This window comes from Hyla sarda, chromosome 6, assembly GCF_029499605.1.
Source record: "Hyla sarda isolate aHylSar1 chromosome 6, aHylSar1.hap1, whole genome shotgun sequence".
In the NCBI taxonomy this organism is placed as follows: domain Eukaryota; kingdom Metazoa; phylum Chordata; class Amphibia; order Anura; family Hylidae; genus Hyla; species Hyla sarda.
In genome coordinates this window covers 200212124-200237165 of record NC_079194.1, presented here as the reverse complement: position 1 = coordinate 200237165, position 25042 = coordinate 200212124, and the positions used below count along the sequence as shown (strand labels likewise).

The 25042-nt window shown below is 46.1% G+C and overlaps 1 protein-coding gene and 1 long non-coding RNA gene across 4 annotated transcripts in view; one reads left to right on the top strand and one right to left on the bottom strand.

Annotated features, from left to right (window-relative positions):
* Positions 1-1657: 1657 nt before the first annotated feature.
* On the bottom strand, positions 1658-19107 carry LOC130276598 (uncharacterized). Its single transcript, XR_008845183.1, has 3 exons — positions 18966-19107; positions 9548-9638; positions 1658-1820 (listed from the first exon to the last, which is right to left on the bottom strand). It is a non-coding gene; the product is annotated as an uncharacterized LOC130276598 (long non-coding RNA).
* The window catches only part of C6H16orf46 (chromosome 6 C16orf46 homolog), a 21866-nt gene continuing 15918 nt past the window's right edge, over positions 19095-25042 (top strand). The window contains exons 1-2 of one of the 3 annotated variants that reach the window (XM_056526187.1): positions 19155-19232; positions 23416-23468. The gene's annotated coding sequence lies outside the window, so the exon portion shown is untranslated. Of the gene's footprint in view, positions 19233-23415; positions 23469-25042 lie in introns of all 3 variants that reach the window. The other 2 variants (XM_056526185.1, XM_056526186.1) reach the window with 2 other exon arrangements.

Genomic DNA, 25042 nt, shown 5'->3' with positions numbered 1-25042 from the left:
AGAGAAATGCTGCTGCTTTACCATCTGCATGAGGCACTATGCTGGGCTCCCAAATTACAGTATTTTGTAGGCATAGGCCCAGCAGTAAGCCTGTTTCTGCTTAATGTAGGGATGCCTGGGGAAAAATCACCTTGTCAGGACAATTTGATCAAAATGTGCACAAAGAATCTCATGTAAATATAGTACATATATCAGTGATGCAGTTATGGCTGTGCTCACATCTGTATCAGAGGTTAGGGGTCTCTATTGCATGCAGCGCTGTTTTGTCCAGTAAGATACTGAACACTATGATGGAAATCCAGTTGACTCCAATGAAGTCAATGGGGCCCATCAAGGGCCATTAGTGTCTGCCATGTAAGGGATGTACATTGCCCTTAATTTCATTGTTTTGCTCCTATACAGACACATAAAAATAAGAATGTTGCAGATGAGAACAAGGCCTTTTATAATTATTGCTATCAGTGACTGTATATACTTTAGCACTTGCAGGGCTGAAGTATATTTTGTGTTTGTTTGCATTTGCATTACTGTGATATCAGTGCCCTGTGAACATCTATTTCATTTAGCTTTTCACATATCAGGTGTATCCGGCAAGTGGTTTTATGTCTGAACACCTGATGAAATTTTGCAGAGATTTAGCATCTTAGCTGAACAAAACAATTTGCAATACTTCTCTGCCGTGTGTAGGGAGACATCTGGAATAACAACTGATACCACCAGACATAACACAGTTCCCATAAGAAATTAAAGAGAATCACAACAGGTGGACTGAACATACATTATAAGGACAAAAGGATTGGGTCACCTACGTCTATGAGAGATTTGTGGACAGCTAAATCCATAAACATGTATATGGAGTTTGTCCCCCACTGCAGTTATAACAGCTTTCACTCTTCTGTAAAGACTTTATTCAAGATTTTGGAGGTGTCTGTGGGAATCTCTGCCCATTTTTCCAACAGAACATTTGTAGACACTGGTGTTGGATGAGAGGACCTGGTTTGCAATCTCTGTTCTTGTTCATTTCAAGGGGCCAGTCAAGGTTTTCCACACCTCACAGTTATGCTGAAACAGATAAAGGCCTTCCTGTGCCCACCAAGTCTGATGAATACAATTGCCCAAAATGCTAAAGTATTAAGATTTCCCTTCACCGGTCTATTTGCGGTGAACTTTATACCTCTCAATGTTTGGCATTGTGCTTGGTGATGTTAGACATGCTTGGTCATAGAAGCCCATGCAATGAAGCTCCCAATGGGGCACAGTTTTTATGCTTATTTTAATGCCACATGAAGTTAGTCATAAGTCAGCAGTAAATTGGTCACCTATATGCCCTATGCGTCTCGGCCTAAGCGATTCTGCTCTGTAACTTCATTTTATATACCAGTGGTGATGTGACTGAATGAAAGACCCAAATTCAATAGTTTAGAAGTGGGGTATATGAAGGAGGCTTGTGTGTTCAAAAGAGGCAGTATTATATATATCCAATGATATGGCCTTTTACAAATTATAAGTATTTCATGTAAATTCCCAGCTGAAATGTAATGTTTACCTTGGTTTATATTTTCACGTGCACACTCACATTGACAGTATATGTGAATATGGATTTTCTGTCGGTCACTGTGGATTAATTTTCATTTAGCCATAGCTGACATGCTGCAAATATACCCAGGAGAAGTTTATTCACATAAATTCAAAAGTATTGATCATTCTCATCTGTATTTTATATATGTGATGAATAGAGAGCAATGGATGAGGTCAATCAATAGCCCTTACCACAGCGGCTTGCGGTTTCTTCATAAGCCTTGCAGATCCATGCAGCATTTCTATGACCATAGAAAAGATTGACTGTCAGGCACTTGTATATGATATAACAGCATAAAGACTATGGGGGACATTTATCATTGTTGCGTTGGTAAGCAAGTTCTGAAGTCATTTTTTTTTTGCTTTAGTTTTTCTTATGTGCGGCATATTTATCATACTATCACAGGGGGTTGATAAATTTGGAGCACATAAGCAAAACAAAAAAATCGCAGACCTGGAACAGACTTTTTTTCCTATGCAGGACTTTCGCATATCATAAATACCGGACCACTGCAAAGTGAAAACTGAAATTTGCTTAGGTAAGGCTGTTTGTTGCTTACTCACAAAAGTCGCACAAATAAGTGCTTAGGCGCATGTGTGACTTTTTGTGCAAATTTTGTACGCAAAAAAAGGCTCTACATACCTTGATAAATGTCCCCCTATTTACACAATACAGATAAACACATGCATGTTGATATAGTCATGAATGGCAATGACGATTTTTTTGTCATAATTGCTTATTGTTTGTAGTAGTAATAGGGGTTTTCCACCCAGGCTCAGGTAGATGATGCCCATTAAAATGGGGTAATCGTATAGTCCATGGTTGTGCCAAGCCCTCCACGTACAAAGGGATGCAATAGCTCTCTGTTGTGGCTGATAGAAATTTTTGAAAAATAAGGGCCCCTCTGTATTCGGGCTTAAGGATAGAAATTGCCCTGGGGGGGTCAACTCCTAAAGATAGTAAAGAAAAGTCCTTTGGTCATCCTCTTCAACGATGTTATCAGAACTTCAGCTTTTCTTAGTTATATCTGTATCTTAGAAAACTGACATTACCGATGCTGTGGGGGTTGTTATTTAGTTTACCAAAACCACTCACAAGCAAATCTGCAGTATGTAGCAATTTGGGAACAGGGGATGTTTGTGTAATGCCCGTTTGTCTGTATTTTGCATTTTTCTGCTTTGGGTTCTGTTCAAACACTAGGTTTGTGTCTGAACCATTTCTGTGTTTATTCTCCCTGGTTTGGGAAGCGTTAACCCTTCAGCACTGGGAAAATATATCAGGCCTCTTCAGGTGCTGCTCTTGGCGGGTAATTACACCTGTTACTCTGACGTTTGCATTATGTTCACTATGTCTGTCTGAGCACATGTATCCTGAGTTTTAACCATAGTTATCTGTCCTGTTTGATACCTAGATTTTAGCTTGCCTTGTTTTGGTACCTTTGTTGGGTTTTAATATTCTTGTATTGTTCATTCTGCTTTGTGTTGCCTAGTCCGTGTTCACTGTGCGTTTGTCAGTCCTGTTTTGACCTTGTTTGATCCTAGATCACCTAGGATAGAATCCTGTTCTGAGCCTTGTGCTAATCCGTCTATCTAGGTGTGAGTTAGTTTTGTGTCTGTACCCATGTTTAGATGTATTAGGATTTTTGTTTCCTCCTAGGCTAGTATCCTGATCACTAAGTGGATGTTACGCCAAGCGCTCCGGGTCCCCGCTCCTCCCCGGAGCGCTCGCTACACTCTCCTCACTGCAGCGCTCCGGTCAGATCCACTGACCCGGGGCGCTGCGATACCGCCTCCAGCCGGGATGCGATTCGCGATGCGGGTAGCGCCCGCTCGCGATGCGCACCCCGGCTCCCGTACCTGACTCGCTCTCCGTCAGTCCTGTCCCGGCGCGCGCGGCCCCGCTCCCTAGGGCGCGCGCGCGCCGGGTCTTTGCGATTTAAAGGGCCACTGCGCCGCTGATTGGCGCAGTGGTTCCAATTAGTGTTATCACCTGTGCACTTCCCTATATCACCTCACTTCCCCTGCACTTCCTTGCCGGATCTTGTTGCCATCGTGCCAGTGAAAGCGTTTCCTTGTATGTTCCTAGCCTGTGTTCCAGACCTCCTGCCGTTGCCCCTGACTACGATCCTTGCTGCCTGCCCCGACCTTCTGCTACGTCCGACCTTGCTTCTGTCTACTCCCTTGTACCACGCCTATCTTCAGCAGCCAGAGAGGTTGAGCCGTTGCTAGTGGATACGACCTGGTCACTACCGCCGCAGCAAGACCATCCCGCTTTGCGGCGGGCTCTGGTGAAAACCAGTAGTGACTTAGAACCGATCCACTAGCACGGTCCACGCCAATCCCTCTCTGGCACAGAGGATCCACTACCTGCCAGCCGGCATCGTGACAGTAGATCCGGCCATGGATCCCGCTGAAGTTCCTCTGCCAGTTGTCGCTGACCTCACCACGGTGGTCGCCCAGCAGTCGCAACAGATAGCGCAACAAGGCCAACAGCTGTCTCAACTGACCGTTATGCTTCAGCAGTTACTACCACAGCTTCAGCAATCATCTCCTCCGCCAGCTCCTGCATCTCCTCCGCAGCGAGTGGCCGCTTCTGGTCTACGACTATCCTTGCCGGATAAATTTGATGGGGACTCTAAGTTTTGCCGTGGCTTTCTTTCCCAATGTTCCCTGCACCTGGAGATGATGTCGGACCAGTTTCCCACTGAAAGTTCTAAGGTGGCTTTCGTAGTCAGCCTTCTGTCTGGAAAAGCCCTGTCTTGGGCCACACCGCTCTGGGACCGCAATGACCCCGTCACTACCTCTGTACACTCCTTCTTCTCGGAAATTCGAAGTGTCTTTGAGGAACCTGCCCGAGCCTCTTCTGCTGAGACTGCCCTGTTGAACCTGGTCCAGGGTAATTCTTCCGTTGGCGAGTATGCCGTACAATTCCGTACTCTTGCTTCAGAATTATCCTGGAATAATGAGGCCCTCTGCGCGACCTTTAAAAAAGGCCTATCCAGCAACATTAAAGATGTTCTGGCCGCACGAGAAATCCCTGCTAATCTACATGAACTCATTCACCTAGCCACTCGCATTGACATGCGTTTTTCCGAAAGGCGTCAGGAGCTCCGCCAGGATATGGACTCTGTTCGCACGAGGCGTTTCTTCTCCCCGGCTCCTCTCTCCTCTGGTCCCCTGCAATCTGTTCCTGTGCCTCCCGCCGTGGAGGCTATGCAGGTCGACCGGTCTCGCCTGACACCTCAAGAGAGGACACGACGCCGCATGGAGAATCTCTGCCTGTACTGTGCTAGTACCGAACACTTCCTGAAGGATTGTCCTATCCGTCCTCCCCGCCTGGAAAGACGTACGCTGACTCCGCACAAAGGTGAGACAGTCCTTGATGTCTACTCTGCTTCTCCACGTCTTACTGTGCCTGTGCGGATGTCTGCATCTGCCTTCTCCTTCTCTGCTGTGGCCTTCTTGGACTCCGGATCTGCAGGAAATTTTATTTTGGCCTCTCTCGTCAACAGGTTCAACATCCCGGTGACCAGTCTCGCCAGACCCCTCTACATCAATTGTGTAAACAATGAAAGATTGGACTGTACCATACGTTTCCGCACGGAGCCCCTTCTAATGCACATCGGACCTCATCACGAGAGGATTGAACTTTTGGTCCTTCCCAATTGCACTTCTGAAATTCTCCTTGGACTTCCCTGGCTTCAACTTCACTCCCCAACCCTGGATTGGTCCACTGGGGAGATCAAGAGTTGGGGGCCCTCTTGTTCCAAGGACTGCCTAAAACCGGTTCCCAGTAACCCTTGCCGTGACTCTGTGGTTCCTCCCGTAACCGGTCTCCCTAAGGCCTATATGGACTTTGCGGATGTTTTTTGCAAAAAACAAGCTGAGACTCTACCTCCTCACAGGCCTTATGATTGTCCTATCGACCTCCTCCCGGGCACTACTCCACCCCGGGGCAGAATTTATCCTCTGTCCGCCCCAGAGACTCTTGCCATGTCTGAATACGTCCAGGAAAATTTAAAAAAGGGCTTTATCCGTAAATCCTCCTCTCCTGCCGGAGCCGGATTTTTCTTTGTGTCCAAAAAAGATGGCTCTCTACGCCCTTGCATTGACTACCGCGGTCTTAATAAAATCACGGTTAAGAACCGCTACCCCCTACCTCTCATCTCTGAACTCTTTGATCGCCTCCAAGGTGCCCACATCTTTACCAAACTGGACTTAAGAGGTGCTTATAATCTCATCCGCATCAGAGAGGGGGATGAATGGAAAACGGCATTTAACACCAGAGATGGACACTTTGAGTATCTGGTCATGCCCTTTGGCCTGTGCAACGCCCCTGCCGTCTTCCAAGACTTTGTTAATGAAATTTTTCGTGATCTTTTATACTCCTGTGTTGTTGTATATCTGGACGATATCCTGATTTTTTCTGCCAATCTAGAAGAACACCGCCAGCATGTCCGTATGGTTCTTCAGAGACTTCGTGACAATCAACTCTATGCCAAAATAGAGAAATGTCTGTTTGAATGCCAATCTCTTCCTTTCCTAGGATACTTGGTCTCTGGCCAGGGACTACAAATGGATCCAGACAAACTCTCTGCCGTCTTAGATTGGCCACGCCCCTCCGGACTCCGTGCTATCCAACGTTTTTTGGGGTTCGCCAATTATTACAGACAATTTATTCCACATTTTTCTACCGTTGTGGCTCCTATCGTGGCTTTAACCAAAAAAAATGCCGATCCCAAGTCTTGGCCTCCTCAAGCGGAAGACGCCTTTAAACGGCTCAAGTCTGCCTTTTCTTCGGCTCCCGTGCTCTCCAGACCTGACCCATCTAAACCCTTCCTATTGGAGGTTGATGCCTCCTCTGTGGGAGCTGGAGCTGTCCTTCTACAAAAAAATTCTTCCGGGCATGCTGTTACTTGTGGTTTTTTTTCTAGGACCTTCTCTCCGGCGGAGAGAAACTACTCCATCGGGGATCGAGAGCTTCTAGCCATTAAATTAGCACTTGAGGAATGGAGGCATCTGCTGGAGGGATCAAGATTTCCAGTTATTATTTACACCGATCACAAGAACCTCTCCTACCTCCAGTCTGCCCAACGGCTGAATCCTCGCCAGGCCAGGTGGTCTCTGTTCTTTGCCCGATTTAATTTTGAAATTCACTTTCGGCCTGCCGATAAGAACATTAGGGCCGATGCTCTCTCTCGTTCCTCGGATGCTTCTGAAGTTGAACTCTCTCCGCAACACATCATTCCTCCTGACTGCCTGATTTCCACTTCTCCAGCCTCCATCAGGCAAACTCCTCCAGGAAAGACCTTTGTTTCTCCACGCCAACGCCTCGGAATCCTCAAATGGGGCCACTCTTCCCATCTCGCAGGTCATGCGGGCATCAAGAAATCTGTGCAACTCATCTCTCGCTACTATTGGTGGCCGACTCTGGAGACGGATGTTGTGGACTTTGTGCGAGCCTGCACTATCTGTGCCCGGGATAAGACTCCTCGCCAGAAGCCCGCTGGTTTTCTTCATCCTCTGCCTGTCCCCGAACAGCCTTGGTCTCTGATTGGTATGGATTTTATTACTGACTTACCCCCATCCCATGGCAACACTGTTATTTGGGTGGTCGTTGATCGATTCTCCAAAATGGCACATTTCATCCCTCTTCCTGGTCTTCCTTCAGCGCCTCAGTTGGCTAAACAATTTTTTGTACACATTTTTCGTCTTCACGGGTTGCCCACGCAGATCGTCTCGGATAGAGGCGTCCAATTCGTGTCTAAATTCTGGAGGGCTCTCTGTAAACAACTCAAGATTAAATTAAATTTTTCTTCTGCATATCATCCTCAATCCAATGGACAAGTAGAAAGAATTAACCAGGTCTTGGGTGATTATTTACGACATTTTGTTTCCTCCCGCCAGGATGACTGGGCAGATCTTCTACCATGGGCCGAATTCTCGTATAACTTCAGAGTCTCTGAATCTTCCTCCAAATCCCCATTTTTCGTGGTGTACGGCCGTCACCCTCTTCCCCCCCTCCCTACCCCCTTGCCCTCTGGTCTGCCCGCTGTGGATGAAATTTCTCGTGATCTTTCCATCATATGGAGAGAGACCCAAAATTCTCTCTTACAGGCTTCATCACGCATGAAGAAGTTCGCGGATAAGAAAAGAAGAGCTCCTCCCATTTTTTCCCCTGGAGACAAGGTATGGCTCTCCGCTAAATATGTCCGCTTCCGTGTCCCTAGCTATAAGTTGGGACCACGCTATCTTGGTCCTTTCAAAATTTTGTGCCAGATTAATCCTGTCTCTTACAAACTTCTTCTTCCTCCTTCTCTTCGTATTCCTAATGCCTTTCACGTTTCTCTTCTTAAACCACTTATCATTAACCGTTTCTCTCCCAAATCTGTTCCTCCCACTCCTGTTTCCGGCTCCTCGGACATCTTCTCCGTCAAAGAGATTCTGGCATCTAAAAAGGTCAGAGGGAAAACCTTTTTTTTAGTGGATTGGGAGGGTTGTGGTCCAGAAGAGAGATCCTGGGAACCTGAGGACAACATCCTAGACAAAAGTCTGCTCCTCAGGTTCTCAGGCTCTAAGAAGAGGGGGAGACCCAAGGGGGGGGGTACTGTTACGCCAAGCGCTCCGGGTCCCCGCTCCTCCCCGGAGCGCTCGCTACACTCTCCTCACTGCAGCGCTCCGGTCAGATCCACTGACCCGGGGCGCTGCGATACCGCCTCCAGCCGGGATGCGATTCGCGATGCGGGTAGCGCCCGCTCGCGATGCGCACCCCGGCTCCCGTACCTGACTCGCTCTCCGTCAGTCCTGTCCCGGCGCGCGCGGCCCCGCTCCCTAGGGCGCGCGCGCGCCGGGTCTTTGCGATTTAAAGGGCCACTGCGCCGCTGATTGGCGCAGTGGTTCCAATTAGTGTTATCACCTGTGCACTTCCCTATATCACCTCACTTCCCCTGCACTTCCTTGCCGGATCTTGTTGCCATCGTGCCAGTGAAAGCGTTTCCTTGTATGTTCCTAGCCTGTGTTCCAGACCTCCTGCCGTTGCCCCTGACTACGATCCTTGCTGCCTGCCCCGACCTTCTGCTACGTCCGACCTTGCTTCTGTCTACTCCCTTGTACCGCGCCTATCTTCAGCAGCCAGAGAGGTTGAGCCGTTGCTAGTGGATACGACCTGGTCACTACCGCCGCAGCAAGACCATCCCGCTTTGCGGCGGGCTCTGGTGAAAACCAGTAGTGACTTAGAACCGATCCACTAGCACGGTCCACGCCAATCCCTCTCTGGCACAGAGGATCCACTACCTGCCAGCCGGCATCGTGACAGTGGAGTGTGCCCGCTAGCTATGAGCCTATTTGGCTTTATTATTGTTGTCTCTCCATGATTGGAGTGTCTAGTGTGTTCCTTGTTCTGCGTCCAGTGTGAACAGTGGTCTTGTTTTCCTGACCCTCCTGCTTAGTTTTCTGACATTCAGTTAACCTGTTCATCCCCTGCATCTCCTGGTTTTGTCTGCTGTAAACTTATCTTCATATCTAGTCTTGTTCATATCATCATATCTGCCGTTAATCTTGATCCTGTTTGTTAGTATGCTATATCCTGCCTGGTATATCTGTTTGTAGCTTTGTAGTATTCCCGTTATGTTCCTGACTTATTTCCCAACATGCAGTTTTGTCTGTTTTTTTTTACTCTTACACCCATGCACTTTAGCACAGTATAGGGTCCGTTCTCTTGGTTGTTGATCCATCGTTTAGGGTGGATGGGCAATAGGAAGGGACAGCGGTTGTAGGGACAGTTAGGGCTCACTAACTCCCTGAGTTATTGGAAAGTTTGGGTACAAGAGCTGCAGGAGCTTTAATGCCAAAATTCCTAGGTGTCATCCAGTTTTCCCAGAACTAGATATCATGAAGAAATATCTCACCAGAATTGTTTACAACGCGACCAAAGAGTATGACTCAAGGATTTACAGTTATCAGAGATTACCTCTATTGTTTAAAGTGTTGCTATCATTCTGTTCTCCCGCAATCTTGCATGTAGAAATGCAGTGGGCATACCGGTAGAGTTGCTGAGGTATCTATACAACAGATGAAGAGTTCAATGAATAACAATTCAGGTAAATATCCTGTGTATGGGCTCCCTTCACATCTTAATTCTACTGTATATGTCAGCAATCTGCTAACTCAGCTAGAAAATCAGCTACTGACTACATTTTGGTCATGTCCCTCACATGCGTTGTTTGGACTGACTACGTTCCAGTCATAGCCGTGCACATATATGTCTACTGACGATTTTGACAGGTTGCGTACAACAGAGCACTAAATTGTGATGGGACAGGCCCTAACACACAGGCGTCAAGGAAGTAGAGAATTGATGTGCTGTTTGGTGGGCCCATCACACTATGGAGATGCTTTCTCTATCCCCGTGCCTGCCTGTGACATTTAGGGAACACTATGGTTGAGAACTTTTCCAGGGTCAAAGAGTAAAACACTGGATTATCTATAGACTTATATAATCAAACATCCCATTGTTCTGTCATCAGCTTGGCTCTTCCTTGTGTCACTTTGCAGTTCTACAGGTATGACTACTTTTCACAAGAGATGTTTTTTTTTTTGGCCTGTACTAGTTATGCAGGACCATACTGGGAATGACCAGTTTGTACAGCTATGTAAGTATGCTGCAATAACCCCATCACCCAACCCACAAATGCTTCCTCCCACAGACCAATGACAGTAGGCTACCATTTACACCTTATACAATCACTGCATTAGGAGCATTTGACACCTGATATTGTGTAAAAAGTAACGTGATACCATGTGGTGGTTGCATCAATCCGCTCTCAGATAATGTGTTAACTTCTCTACAGAGCAGAAACCATATGCCAGGTATGGGTAAACACAGTGACTTGAGGGTCTTTGACCGTAGGCAGATTGTTGGAGCCCAGAAGTGTGGTGCAAGTATTTTTGAAATAGCTGCTGAAATTTAAAGGGGTACTCCGGTGCTTAAACATCTTATCCCCTATCCAAAGGATAGGGGATAAGATGCCTGATCGCGGGAGTCCCGCAGCTGGGGACCCCCGGGATCATGCACGTGGCACCCCATTTGTAATCAGACCCGGAGCGTGTTCGCTCCGGGTCTGATTATGGTCGACCGCAGGGCAGGCAGCGTGTGATGTCACGACTCCCCCTCAATGCAAGCCTACGGGAGGGGGCGTGATAGCTATCACACCCCCTCCCGTAGGCTTGCATTGAGGGGCGGAGCGTGACGTCCCACGGGGGCGGAGGCGTGACGTCACGCGCCGCCGGCCCTGCGGTCGCCGGTAGTCAGTCCCGGAGCGAACACGCTCCGGGGACTGATTACAAACAGGGTGCCGCATGCATGATCCCGGGGGTCCCCAGCTGCGGGACTCCCGCGATCAGGCATCTTATCCCCTATCCTTTCGATAGAGGATAAGATGTTTAAGCACCGGCGTACCCCTGTACGTACCCCTGTACCGTAATTGCTGTTCATGAACGACAGTATCAACAGTGTACCAAGACTGGATGGACCATGGAGAGACATGAAATGGACCATGGAGAGACAGGATGGATGGACCATGGAGAGACAGGATGGATGGACCATGGAGAGACAGGAAATCATACAGTGGCAGACCACAAATGATTGATCCAAAAGCCGAGTGTCGGGAGGCACATTTGGCATCTCAGCAATGATGTACACCACAAACTGACCCAACAGTACGACAGCAGGAAAGTAAGGCTGGGTTCACACCACCAATACAGTTCCCATATACGTTTTCAATTTGAAAACCGTATGGAACCATATTGAAAACTGTATGCATTGACTCTCCATTGAAAACCGTATGCCAAACAGTGCATCCGGTTGTGTCGGTCTTGCATCCTGTACGGTTTTGTACGTTTTTTTCCCGTACCCAAAACCGTAACCTACTACGGATTTTGGTCCGGGTGAAAAACCGTATACAGATTGGTACTGTACAGAACTGTATGTGCGTACGGTTCCATCCGGTCTGCACCATACAGTTTTTTAATTTGCACATGCGCTGTGCACGCCAAAAGTTTTTTTTCTTGGAATTTCAATTAAACAAGTGAAACTTTATTCATAATGGAGTGCAAAGTTAAAAACGTATACTTTTTTTTCTTAAAAAACTGATGCAACCGGACATCATTTTTTCAAACTGTAAATGGTTTTCAACCGTATATGGGTTAAATTTTGTACACACATTTTCATACCATTTAGTCCAGTTTTGATGAATCCGTTTTTCATCAAAAACCTGATACGGGAACTGTATTGCAAAAACGTGGTGTTAACCCAGTCTAAGACAAAGTTCCACAATACCCATGAGATGTACCTTGTGTTAATTGGAGGTAAATAGCAAAAGACGGACAAGAGTGCCCTAAAGTCCCAGCATCAATGCAAACAACGCTATGCATGAGCCAAGTTAATACATCAATGGACTTTGGACACAGGGCAAAAGTTCATAATTTCCTGCTAAAACATACAGATGGCTGGGTCTATGTCTGACAAACAGCAAGAAACAATATTCTGTGGGTACACCATTGGGGTTCAACAGACTAGTGGTGGTGTTTTCCAAGCATGTCTTATGACTGTTGGTCATCATACCAATTCCTTAAATGGTGAATGCCATAGGGATCTGTTTGCTGACCATCTTGACCCATATCTTAAGTTGTTCTTCCTCTACCATAGTGGCACCTTTCAGCAGGACAATGCTCTATGTCATCAGGCTCCGATCACTTCAGAGTAGTTGGAGGAACCTCACAATGAATTCTCCACACTGCCCTGGCTCAGAAATGCACTAGACTCCATCAAAGTTTTCTGGAAGGTGTTTGGGATATGCTGGAAGGGGCTGTGAGATCTGTTCCCACTTCTCCGATAAATGTGTACCAACTGATAGAACTGCTGCAGTGGGCATAAGTTCAGTATGGTGGATGCTCATACCCTGGAAGATTCACCCAAAAGGTGGACCAATCCATTACTGCGTAGGTGTTTCTAATGCTGTGATCTTTCAGTGTATATGTGTGAATCTGGACAAATATAAATAAGTATTAGTTGAGGGGAATCTGACAGAGAATACATAAAATGAGTGATAAAAACAGCACTCCAAACCTTAAAGGAGTACTCTGTTAGGTGGATAGAGGATAAGCGTCCGATCGTGGGCCCGCGATATCCTACATGGTGACCCGGATCTCTACATGAAAAGAGCTATGTTGACCGCAGCACTAAGTAGTGGTCAACACACCATCTTTATGGGAGAGCTGGAGATACATGAACGCTGTATCTCCAGCTCTCCTATAGAGATGCATGGAGGGGGGTGTTGACCACTACCTTAGTGCTGCGGTTAACATAGCTCTTTTGTGCCATGCAGGAGTTCATGGGGGAGGGGGTCAGCGATCGGACACATCCCCTATCCTTTGGATAGGGGCTACATTTTAGTAAGCCGGAGTATTCCTTTAAGAAAATCGCATTGAGTATGAGGAGAACCTACAGACTGTTTGCAGATGTTGTCCTTATTAGAATTTGAACCCAGGGCCCCAGTGGTCTAAGTAAACAAACACCAAGCAGTAAGAAACCATACGGCCACATTGGAACTTTTTTCAAGCATGAGAAAGTGACTTGACACTGCGCTGAGGGGTGAAGACAAGGCTGCTATTATAACTCCTGTGAATGTGAACTAGGGATCAACCGATATTGATTTTTTAGGGCCGATACCGATAATCAGTGAACTTTGAGGCTGATAGCCGATAAATTATACCGATACACCGGTATAAGTTATCTGCTATTTCCTCCCAGAGCGCCCCCCTGGCCCCACAGAAGCGGCTGCAGATCAATGATTTAAAGCGGGCGCTTTAAAGGGGTACTCCGGCGCCAAGACATCTTATCCCCTATCCAAAGGATAGGGGATAAGATGCCTGATCGCGGGGGTCACGCTGCTGGGGACCCCCGTGATCTTGCAAGAAGCACCCCGTTATAATCAGTCCCCGGAGCACGTTCACTCCGGGTCTGATTACTGGCGATCACGGGGGCCGGAGCATTGTGATGTCACGGCTCCGCCCCCTCAATGCAAGCCTATGGGAGGGGGCGTGCTCCGGCCCCGTGATCGCCAGTAATTAGAAGCGGAGCAAACATGCTCCGGGGACTGATTAGAACGGGGTGCTGTGTGCAAGATCACAGGGGTCCCCAGCGTCGTGACCCCCGCAATCAGGCATCTTATCCCCTGTCCTTTGGATAGGGGATAAGATGTCTTAGCGCCGGAGTACCCCTTTAAATCAATGAACTGCAGCGGCTTTTGCGGGGCCAGAGACCGCCGCCGCCACCCGCTTCTCTACCCTTGCCGGTCCTGGGGTCCTCCCTAGTCCAACCACCACCGCCGCTTCCCCTCCCTGCCTATTTTCTGGCCAGAGACCGCCGCCGCTCACTTCTCTCCCCTGCCGGTCCTGAGTCCAACCGCCGCCGCTGCCCCATCGCCTCCCCCATCCCCGGTTTTATAATTACCTGTTCCCGGGGTCTGCGCAACTTCTGGCTCCGGCGGCGTCCTGAGCTGTCACTGTGCGCACTGACGGTGACGTCGCGTTGAGGACGTCACTCGTCATTGCGCAGCGCACAGCAATAGCGCAGGACGCCGCAGGACCCAGAAGTAGCGCAGACCCCGGGAACAGGTAATTATAAAACCGGGGATGGGGGAGGCGATGGGGCAGCGGTCTCTGGCCGGGGGGGCAGGGGGTGGAATTATCGTCATGGTAATTGCCGATACCGATAATGTCCATAATCGTGAATATCGGCCGATAATATCGGCCTAACCGATAATCGGTCGTTCCCTAATGTGAACAGGTGTCACTGGTGTCCCCCAATGTTTATCTTTTTTTTAACCCCTTAAGGACACATGACGTTCTCATACGTCTCCATTTCCGAGTCCTTAAGGACACATGACGTATGAGAACATCATGTGCTTTCCCGGCCCCCCGCAACCATCTGGAGCGGAGCCGGTGCCCGATGCCTGCTGAAATCGTTCAGCAGGCATCGCTGCATATCGCCCAGGGGGGTCATGATGACCCCCCATGTCGTCGATGGCCGCAGATCGCTGGACAATTCAGCACAGCGATCTGCGGCGGATTCCGGGTCAATCGGGTCTCCGGTGACCCGGAATTACTGGCTGATCGGGGCCGTCTCTGATGGCCCCGAACAGCCATAGCCAGCAGGGGTGAGGTGGCACTGGTGCCACCTCACGATCGCCCTGCTGCGGGTGTCACTCCCGCAACCCGCTCCGCCCCTCTTCCGGAGGACGTGAGCGGGTGCGGGACGTGGACCCCGGCAGCTGGGGACCCCAATCCCCGGCATCCCTGTTGGGATCGGGGCCCCAGGAGCGGCGGCGGCGGCGAGGGACTGACCTGGGGAGCAGCAGTTGGAGATGATTGACAGCCTCCTGCTGTTGCTTAGCAACAGCTCCGAGCATGCAAAAAGGGCATGCTGGGAGCTGTAGTTATGCTACAGCAGGAGGCAGACCACCACAACTCCCAGCATTCCCTTATGGGTTTTGTAACAGCTGGAGGCACATTTTTTCTATGGAAAAGTGTACCTTCAGCTGTTGTATAACTACAACTCCCAGCTTGCACAATCAGCTAAATTGCATGCTGGGATTTGTAGTGGTGCATCTGCTGGTTGCATAACTACAACTCCCAGCATGCCCGTTGGCTGTCGGTGACTGCTGAGAGTTGTAGTTTTGCAACAGCTGAAGGCACACTGGTTGTGAAACACATAGTTTTTTTTTTTTTTTTTTACTTAACTCAGTGTTTCGCGATCGGTGGTCCTCCAGCTGTTGCAAACTACAACTCCCAGCATGCACCGGACATGCTGGGAGTTGTAGTTTTGCAACAGCTGGAGGCACACTGGTTGTGAAACACTGAGTTAAGTAGCAAACCAGTGTGTCTCCAGCTGTTGCATAACTACAATCCCCAGCATTCCCAGCCAAAAGTAGTATGCCTCCAGCTGTTGCAAAACTACAACTCCCAGCATGCACTGATAGACCGTACATGCTGGGAGATGTAGTTTTGCAACAGCTGGATGTTCCCCCCCCAATGTGAATGTACAGGGTACACTCACATGGGCGAAGGTTTACAGTAAGTATCCGGCTGCAAGTTTGAGCTGCGGCAAATTTTCTGCCGCAGCTCAAACTGCCAGCGAGAAACTACTGTGAACCCCCCGCCCGTGCGACTGTACCCTAAAAACACTACACTACACTAACACAAAATAAAATAAAAAGTAAAAAACACTACATATACACATACCCCTACACAGCCCCCCTCCCCAATAAAAATTAAAAACGTCTGGTACGCCACTGTTTCCAAAACGGAGCCTCCAGCTGTTGCAAAACAACTACTCCCAGTATTGCCAGACAGCCACTGACTGTCCAGGCATGCTGGCAGTTTTACAACAGCTGGAGGCACCCTGTTTGGGAATCACTGGCGTAGAATACCCCTATGTCCACCCCTATGCAATCCCTAATTTAGGCCTCAAATGGGCATGGCGCTCTCACTTTGGAGCCCTGTCGTATTTCAAGGCAACAGTTTAGGGTCACATATGGGGTATCGCCGTACTCGGGAGAAATTGTGTTCCAAATTTTGGGGGGTATTTTCTGCTATTACCCTTTTTAAAAATTTAAAATTTTTTGGAAACCAAGCATTTTAGGTAAAAATTATTATTATTTTTTTACATATGCAAAAGTCGCAAAACACCTGTCGTTATTAAGGTTCACTTTACCCCTTGTTACGTTCCCCGAGGGGTCTAGTTTCCAAAATGGTATGCCATGTGTTTTTTTTTTTGCTGTTCTGGCACCATAGGGGCTTCAAAAGAAGAAGAAAATGAAAGTCTCCGGATGTGCCTTAAAATGTAACTTTTACTAGTATCAATTAAAATTATTAAACTATTATAGGTGTTGGTTCATGGATAGCCCAATGGCAAAAATAAACAGAGGAGGGTGCTAATTTTTGGAAAATTGCTGAGCCCAGCCAATATCCCTATAGCACAATCACTGTTAAAAAGTATATAAATAAATATACAGCCAGCGCAGTCACTGGAAAAGGTACGTAGCAAAACAAGGTATTGTTATGATGGCGTCTCCTCGCTGGAACCCACGAGTGAGCCGGTAATCCCCGACTCCCTGCAGGATTGCAGGTGTCTCACGCCGTCACTCTACTGATCCGTGGAAACCGTGGATCGCAGGATTATGAACATAGACAGTGGATCTGCATATTTCTTTTCCCTACAGGCGGTGCTACTGACTACAAGTTACCTGGGGCAATATGCTACATGCTTGATTCCACTGTCTGTATATAAGTTTGGTATTATGCTTTTCTTTTTAGGATTCTTTGGCATTTACATTAATTGATTTCTATATACTTTGTGGTACCGATTTGGACAAATATAAGATAGTTATATATTCCTCCCTGATGACGTCACCGTGACAGGTGGCAGAAACGCGTTGGCGGAAATTCTATCATAACAATACCTTGTTTTGCTACGTACCTTTTCCAGTGACTGCGCTGGCTGTATATTTATTTATATATTTTTTTAACAGTGATTGTGCTATAGGGATATTGGCTGGGCTCAGCAATTTTCCAAAAATTAGCACCCTCCTCTGTTTATTTTTGCCATTGGGCTATCTATGAACCAACACCTATAATAGTTTAATAATTTTAATTGATACTAGTAAAAGTTACATTTTAAGGCACATCCGGAGACTTTCATTTTCTCCTTCTTTTGATACTTATATGCTGGATGAATAGTTTATGTAAAAAGTGGTCCATGTAGAACCACCCTACCAGTTTCTACGTTATAGTGAACCATAGGGGCTTCCTAAATGCGGCATGCCCCCAGAGCAAAATTTGCTTTCAAAAAGCCAAATGTGACTCCTTCTCTTCTGAGACCTGTAGTGCGCCAGCAGAGCACTTTTCACCCCCATATGGGGTGTTTTCTGAATCGGGAGAAATTGGGCTTCAAATTTTGGGGGATATTTTCTGCTATTACCCTTTTTAAAAATGTAACATTTTTGGGAAACCAAGCATTTTAGGTAAAAAAAAATTTTTATTTTATTTTTTTACATATGCAAAAGTCATGAATCACCTTTGGGGTATTAAGGTTCACTTTACCCCTTGTTACGTTCCCCGAGGGGTCTAGTTTCCAAAATGGTATGCCATGTGTTTTTTTTTTGCTGTCCTGGCACCATAGGGGCTTCCAAAAAGTGACATGCCCCCCAAAAACCATTTGTCGCTCCTTCCCTTCTGAGCCCTCTACTGCGCCCGCCGAACAATTAACATAGACATATGAGGTATGTGCTTACTCGAGAGAAATTGGGCTACAAACACAAGTAAATTTTTTTTCCTTTTTACCCCTTGCAAAAATTCAAAAATTGGGTCTACAAGAACAAGCGAGTGTAAAAAATGAAGATTGTGAATTTTCCCCTTCACTTTGCTGCTATTCCTGTGAAACACCTAAAGGATTAAAACGCTGACTGAATGTCATTTTGAATACTTTGGGGGGTGCAGTTTTTATAATGGGGTCTTTTGTGGGGTATTTCTAATATGAAGACCCTTCAAATCCACTTCAAACCTGAACTGGTCCCTGAAAAATACCGAGTTTGAAAATTTTGTGAAAAATTGCTGCTGAACTTTGAAGCTTTCTGGTGTCTTCCAAAAGTAAAAACACGTAAATTTTATGATGCAAACATAAAGTAGACATATTGTATATGTGAATAAAAATAACATTTATTCGTAATATCCATTTTCCTTACAAGCAGAGACCTTCAAAGTTAGAAAAATGCAAAATTTTCAATTTTTTCATCAAATTTTGGGATTTTTCACCAAGAAAGGATGCAAGTTACCACAAAAATTTTACCACTATGTTAAAGTAAAATATGTCACAAAAACAATCTCGGAATCAGAATATGTAAAAGCATTCCAGAGTTATTAATGTTTAAAGTGACAGTGGTCAGATGTTCATAAAACGCTCTGGTCCTAAGGTGTAAAATAGCCTGGTCCTTACGGGGTTAAGGAACTCTCTGGCCAAAAGCCCCAAAACTATCCACACAATTGTGCTCAAGTGTTTGGCCTGAGGAGAAGGCACAGGCACGGGTCATGTACCGCCCCCTCACGGCCTGCACTGGGAATAACACAATAGTATCCGTATCTAGTGTTCATGGGTGAGCGTGTAGATTTGTTTCCTAACCGGTGTGCCTCCAGCTGTTTAAAAACTACAACTCCCAGCATGCTAGGACAGCCTTTGGCCTGCTGGGAGTTGTAGTTCTTCAAAAGCTAGATGCAAACTGGATTGGAAACGCTGGTCTAGGCTTTACACATCATTTAGAATGTTCCCTTACAATAGAGAAGATGGAGCCGCCTGCTCCGCCTCAGGACTCGCAGCTAGAAGGACACTGCAGCCTCCCCTGCCGCAGATACATCAGAACCAAGGTCAGCGGCTCACTAGGTCAGGTGACACGTCACTTCCGCTGGAAGGCCACGCCCCGAACCACGTGACCCAAGCGTAACCGTGACAACGGCTGCGGTTTGTTTTAGTGGCGGTGATATGGAGAGCTCAGCTGTACAGTGATAGCCGCATATAGATCGGGTAATGCTGCAGGAGCCAGGTGTGTATAGGACTGCGGCTGTACCTTACTGATTGGTCTTCTTGTATGATAGCTGGGAATGCTGGGAGTTGTAGTTCTGAACCTATTGTGTCGGAATGCTGGGAGTTGTAGTTCTGAACCTATTGTGTCGGAATGCTGGGATTTGTAGTTCTAGGATCCTGGGTGCCAAGATCTGAAGCAGTGTTTCCCAACCAGGATTCATCCAGCTGTTTTGCATAACTAAAACTCCCAGCATGCCTTGACAGCCAAAGGCTGGGAGTCGTTGTATTTTTTTTTTTAACAGCTGGAGGCACACTGGTTGGGAAACACGGATCTGGAGTTTGTCGATCACATTATAGTCTGGGGACAGAAAAGTTGTATACTGTAGGTGAGTGCTCCCCAACCTGTGGATCTTCAGCCGGTGCAAGACTACAACACCCATAATACCCGGAGAGACATGTTGGGAGTTGTGGTTTTACAACAGCTGGAGTGCCATAGGTTGGGGAACACTGCTGTAGTATGAAGCTGTAATACAATGCTGATTAGAGATGAGCGAACTTACAGTAAATTCAATTCATCTCGAACTTCTCGGCTCGGCAGTTGATGACTTATCCTGCATAAATTAGTTCAGCTTTCCGGTGCTCCGGTGGGCTGGAAAAGGTGGATACAGTCCTAGGAGACTCTTTCCTAGGAATGTATCCACCTTTTCCAGCCCACCGGAGCACCTGAAAGCTGAACTAATTTATGCAGGAAAAGTCATCAACTGCCGAGCCGAGAAGTTCGTGACGAATCGAATTTACTGTAAGTTCGCTCATCTCTAATGCTGATCATGGCGGGTAGTCTTCTCTGTCCTAGCCAATCACCATACAAAGTACAAAGCTCTCTCCATAGGTGACTAAAGCCCCAATATCTCATTTTTAGGGTGCATTCCCACACGGCGTATTTTGCTGCGTATTTGGTGCTGCGTATTTTTTCCTACCCATTGACTTAAACAGGGAAAATAAAATACGCAGCAGCAAATACGCCGTGTGGGAACGTACCCTTAAGAGATGTTATGGTGGGTTCACACGTGCCGTTGTTCCATGAAACTTAAAACTGCCACTGGGGGTAAAAAAAACCTGCTGCATCCAGACGTTAGGCAAATTATTTTGTACACAAAAAAAAGTCAACTCCGCCATGGTGCACAACCAAAAAAATGCAAAACATATATACGTTGCAATCCTTTAATATAATTCAATGGGAAACAGATTCAGCTGTATGGAATATAGCAGCATGTGTTTTCAGTATCTGTCCACATATACTTTTAATTTCAAGGGTATAAAAAGTATCTATAATGTATGTAAATGTATATTAAATGGAAACAGTTTCCACAAAATATAGCATGTTCCAGCAGGAAAAAAAGCCACAAAAAAAATGTACACACCTTTTACATGTACCGTATATACTTGAGTATAAGCAGAGTTTTTCAGCACGATTTTTCGAGCTGAAAACGCCCCCCCTCGGCTTATGCTCGAGTGAACAAAAAAAACTTTTCTGGCCTGTCAATCCCTTCTCAGTGGTCTTCAACCTGCGGACCTCCAGATGTTGCAAAACTACAACTCCCAGCGTGCCCGGACAGCCGATGGCTGCCCGGGCATGCTGGGAGTTGTAGTTTTGCAACATCTGGAGGTCCGCAGGTTGAAGACTACTGAGAAGAGATTGACAGGCAGTTATGATGAAGGGGGGGGGGAGATGATCACAAGGTTATGATGACGGAGGTCTGGATGATGACGGGGGGGGGGGGGGGGGATGATGTATATGTAAAAAAATGTATTAGTTTAGACATTTCCCCCACATTCTACCGTTTCGAGCCGAATCTGGCTCTTAGTCGTGGCATGACTAAGAGCCAGTTTCGGCTCCAAACGCGTCGGTTACCTGCACATCATCATTTTATTCAACATGGATATCCTTGGTTTTTAAAGAATGGATTAAAAGTTAAGTTTTATTCACTTTTCTACTAATTTGACTTTTGGAGCAGCTGGAGGCCCCCGCTTTTTTGCCCTCCTCTTCCTTAGCCTAACAAAACTTTAAAAGTTTAACATACAAGTAGTGCTGGGTGGTATACTGGTTCATACCGAATCCGTTTTTTTTTTAATTTTAATTATATGAATTTTTCATATACCGGTGAGTGTATACCCTGTTGGGGTCGGAGGGCGTACCTGTACACCCTCCACCCGCTCCATTCCTAAAACGCGGGGCCACAGAGTCATAGCAGGTGAGGCCTGCACTATTAACCCATTAGATGTGGCGTTCAAAGTTGATCGCCACGTCTAAAGTGAAAGCTAATCAGTGCCGGTTAGCTCAGTGGACTGTTCGGGACCGCCGCGGCGAAATTGCGGCATCCCGAACAGCTGGAGGACATGAGGAGGCTCCCCTACCTTCCTCCTGCATGTCTGATCACCGAATGACTGCTCCTTGACTGAGATCCAGGCAGGAGCAGTCAAGCGTCAGAATCCTTGATCAGTTATCCTATGGGATAACAATGATCAATGTAAAAGATCAGTGTATGCAATGTTATATGCAATGTGTATGCTATGGGGGCTACAACAAAAGTTAATAAAGATCATTTAACCCTTCCCCTAATAAAAGTCAGAATTCCCCCCCCCCCTTTTCCCATTTTAAAAATGTTATTAAAATTAAATAAAGAATTCCCATTTAAAAAAAAAATATACTGTTAAATACTGTGAAACCGCCATAATTTAGAAAAATAAAGTGATATACATTTTTGGTCATGCCGCCCAGCACTACATACACGTTTTTATACCTATGACAAGGGTACATTAAAAAGATGGTGAAGGGTTGGGTCACACATACAGGATCTGCTGCATATTTTCTGCAGCTGATTTTGCTACCCATTAACTTCAATGGTTTAGTAGCAAAATAAGCAGCAGATCTTGTAAGTGTGAACATACCCTAAATCAGATTTAGTAGAATCTGTTTCCTATTGGGATACATTGTAGTTTTACCATAATAGGAACCTGTTTTCTGTACTGGATACAGTAGCACTATTTTATACAGAAAAAAAAACTCCAAAAATGATAAAACGGATATAAGTTAAATGTAAAAGGATGCAAACAATCTTTCTCTCTGTTGGAACACAACTTTTTTAGATTTGATGAGGATTTCTACATTCAGGTTACAAGTTGCCCGATGGGCTAAAATTTTTTCCCCCAGCCTAGTTAACCTATTCATGTCATTCTGGGAGGAGAGTCATCTATATGCGGCCATTAACCCTTTGGTGTCTATGATTGGGTGGTATGGCCATTATATAGATGATCTCCTCCTGGTGTGGTCTGGGTCAAAAGAAAAAGCGGATGATTTTTTTGAATTATATCAGAATGACCTTAATTTTAGATTTACTTTGGAATGGGGTGGGCTGGACATTCATTTTCTAGATGTGCATTTATCTGGTAATAAGTAATAAGGTTAATACTTGCCTGTATCGTAAGCCCACACCGGCATAGTGTTCTTAGTGCATCTAGCTGCCACCTGCTGCATGTGATCCGCAACCTTCCAGTTGGTGAATTCATACGAGCTCAACGTGCATCCTCAGATGATGAATATTTTGAGAATACATGTGCCGATATTAATACCAGAATGTCCACGAGAGGGGATTCCAAGGTCTATGCTAACTAAGGCACGGAAAATAGAAGATTCCAGATCATGTACGTTGTTGTTGAGTCCTGACTGTAAACTTAAAACTGTTTCCAAGCTGAGTAACAAGGGACTGAATTTTATCAGATTAAATCGATAATCTTAAAACATTTGACCTGTTTTGTATGAAAATGGGGTGCTGAGGGATGTGTTGCAACATGGAGTTCACGTAGTAGCTAGAAGAGGTTGTTCTTTACATAACTTATTGTCACCTAGTGACTTAAAGAATAGTGACAAGACGTCATGGCTATGCACTAAGGGATGCTTCAAGAACAGATGCTACATCTGTAAATTCATCACAAACTAAGACATTTAAGTCAACAGGTAATGGCAAGAAGTTTTCCATCAAGTCTTTTATTAATTGCGATACGTCACACGTTGTGTATCTTGTAACATGTAGCACCTGCAATATTCAGTACATTTGGACGCACAACCCGCAAACTGAAAAGACACATGTATGAACATATACATAATTCAGACAGGGTGTCTTTTCTTTCTCCTTCTACCTCAGGCTTGATGAAACACATTAGAGAAGTCCATGAAGGGAATACGTCAAGCTTGGAGGTAATTGGAATTGAACGTGTACACCCTCCCAAAGGGGGTGGAGATTGGTCACGTTTATTATTCATGCGAGAAGCATATTGGATTTTGTGTCTTGACACACGATTTCCAAAAGGAATGAATTATAAAAATTATCTAGCGTAGATTTATTGAGTAGTGGCATATTTCTTCTGGCTCTGTTTTTTTATGTTATTTTGTTTTCTTGTGTTTATTTTTTCATTCAACAACTGTTGAGAATATATAGGGTTAATTGTATGATCCTTTCTGGTCTGCCTACCCTCCCCCACCTTCGGCTTGGTGTTTCCGGTGTGATGTGGGCGTTCTTGATGAATCAAGTTTGTGATGATATTTAAAGTAATTATTTTTTGGTGAATAGACAAGTCATGATTAAGAACCATAGTGTTTGAAATGCGTTGGATTGTGAGGTTTTTAACCCCTTGCTGCAAATGGACGTGAATGTACGTCCATTGTGGGCTCCCGAGGTATGCCACGCGCTTAGCAGGCGAGCTAAGTGGGTCCTGGTAGCTATAAGCAACTGGGACCCACGGCTAATGCCGGACATCGCAGATAAGGCTGATGTCCGGCATTAACCCTTTAGACCAGTGGTTCTCAACCTGGGGTACAAGTACCCCCAGGGGTACTTAGCAGTTCCCTAGGGGATACTTGAAAGAAAATCAGTTATGGCAGCCACTGGGTACTGGTCTGTACCACTTTGAAAGAAATGGTGGGCTGATGTCACTGCACTGAGGAGTGGAGCAGGAGGACCGCAAAGGGGAAGAGTGGGCACTGGGCTGCTATGGGCAGTAACTACCATCAGCTTTGTTGCTCTACTTTCCCTGCAGACAGGGGACCTACTGCTATGCACCATAGCAATAGGTCCCCAGACCAGTGGAGCACCAAATCGGGACAGTATGGTGGCCTACAACTATATATGAGGGCACAGAGGGGGCCTAACAACTTCATGGGGACACAAAGCGGGTACTATTAATGTGTGTGACAATAAACATGGGGAGTTTGTAAATAGGTGGGTATTGTACTACAGAAACGAGCCTAAAATGTTTGTTTGGCTGGTTCTGTGGAGAAGTCTTGTATGGGAGAAATCTTAATGGCGGTCTAGGCCAGATAGTGAAGAAAAGAAAACAACTCTGGTTAGAGAAAACATCACCAGCAAATCGGGGGATTGGGGAGATAGGGAGAGGAACAGGGGGCCTGTTATAGAGGAAGTAAAGCATATGAATTATACTATAATCATTACAAAATGTTTCTAATATGGTTATACAATTTTTTGGGAATGGGCTGTCAAGGGGTACTCTGGCAAAAAAGGTTGAGAACCACTGCTTTAACTGAAAGAGGTTAATTTCCAGCTAGCTCAGTGGGCTGATCGGGACTACCGCGGCATCCCGATCAGCTGAGAGGACGGAGGAAGGTCTCTTACCTTCTTTCCTCCTGTCCGATCGCCAATTCACTGCTCCTTGCCCAAGATAATACTGATCAATGCTATGTCTGCAATCAAAGTATTGCATGTTATAGTCCCCTATGGGAGCTATAACATTGCAAAATAAAAAAAAAAGTGAAAA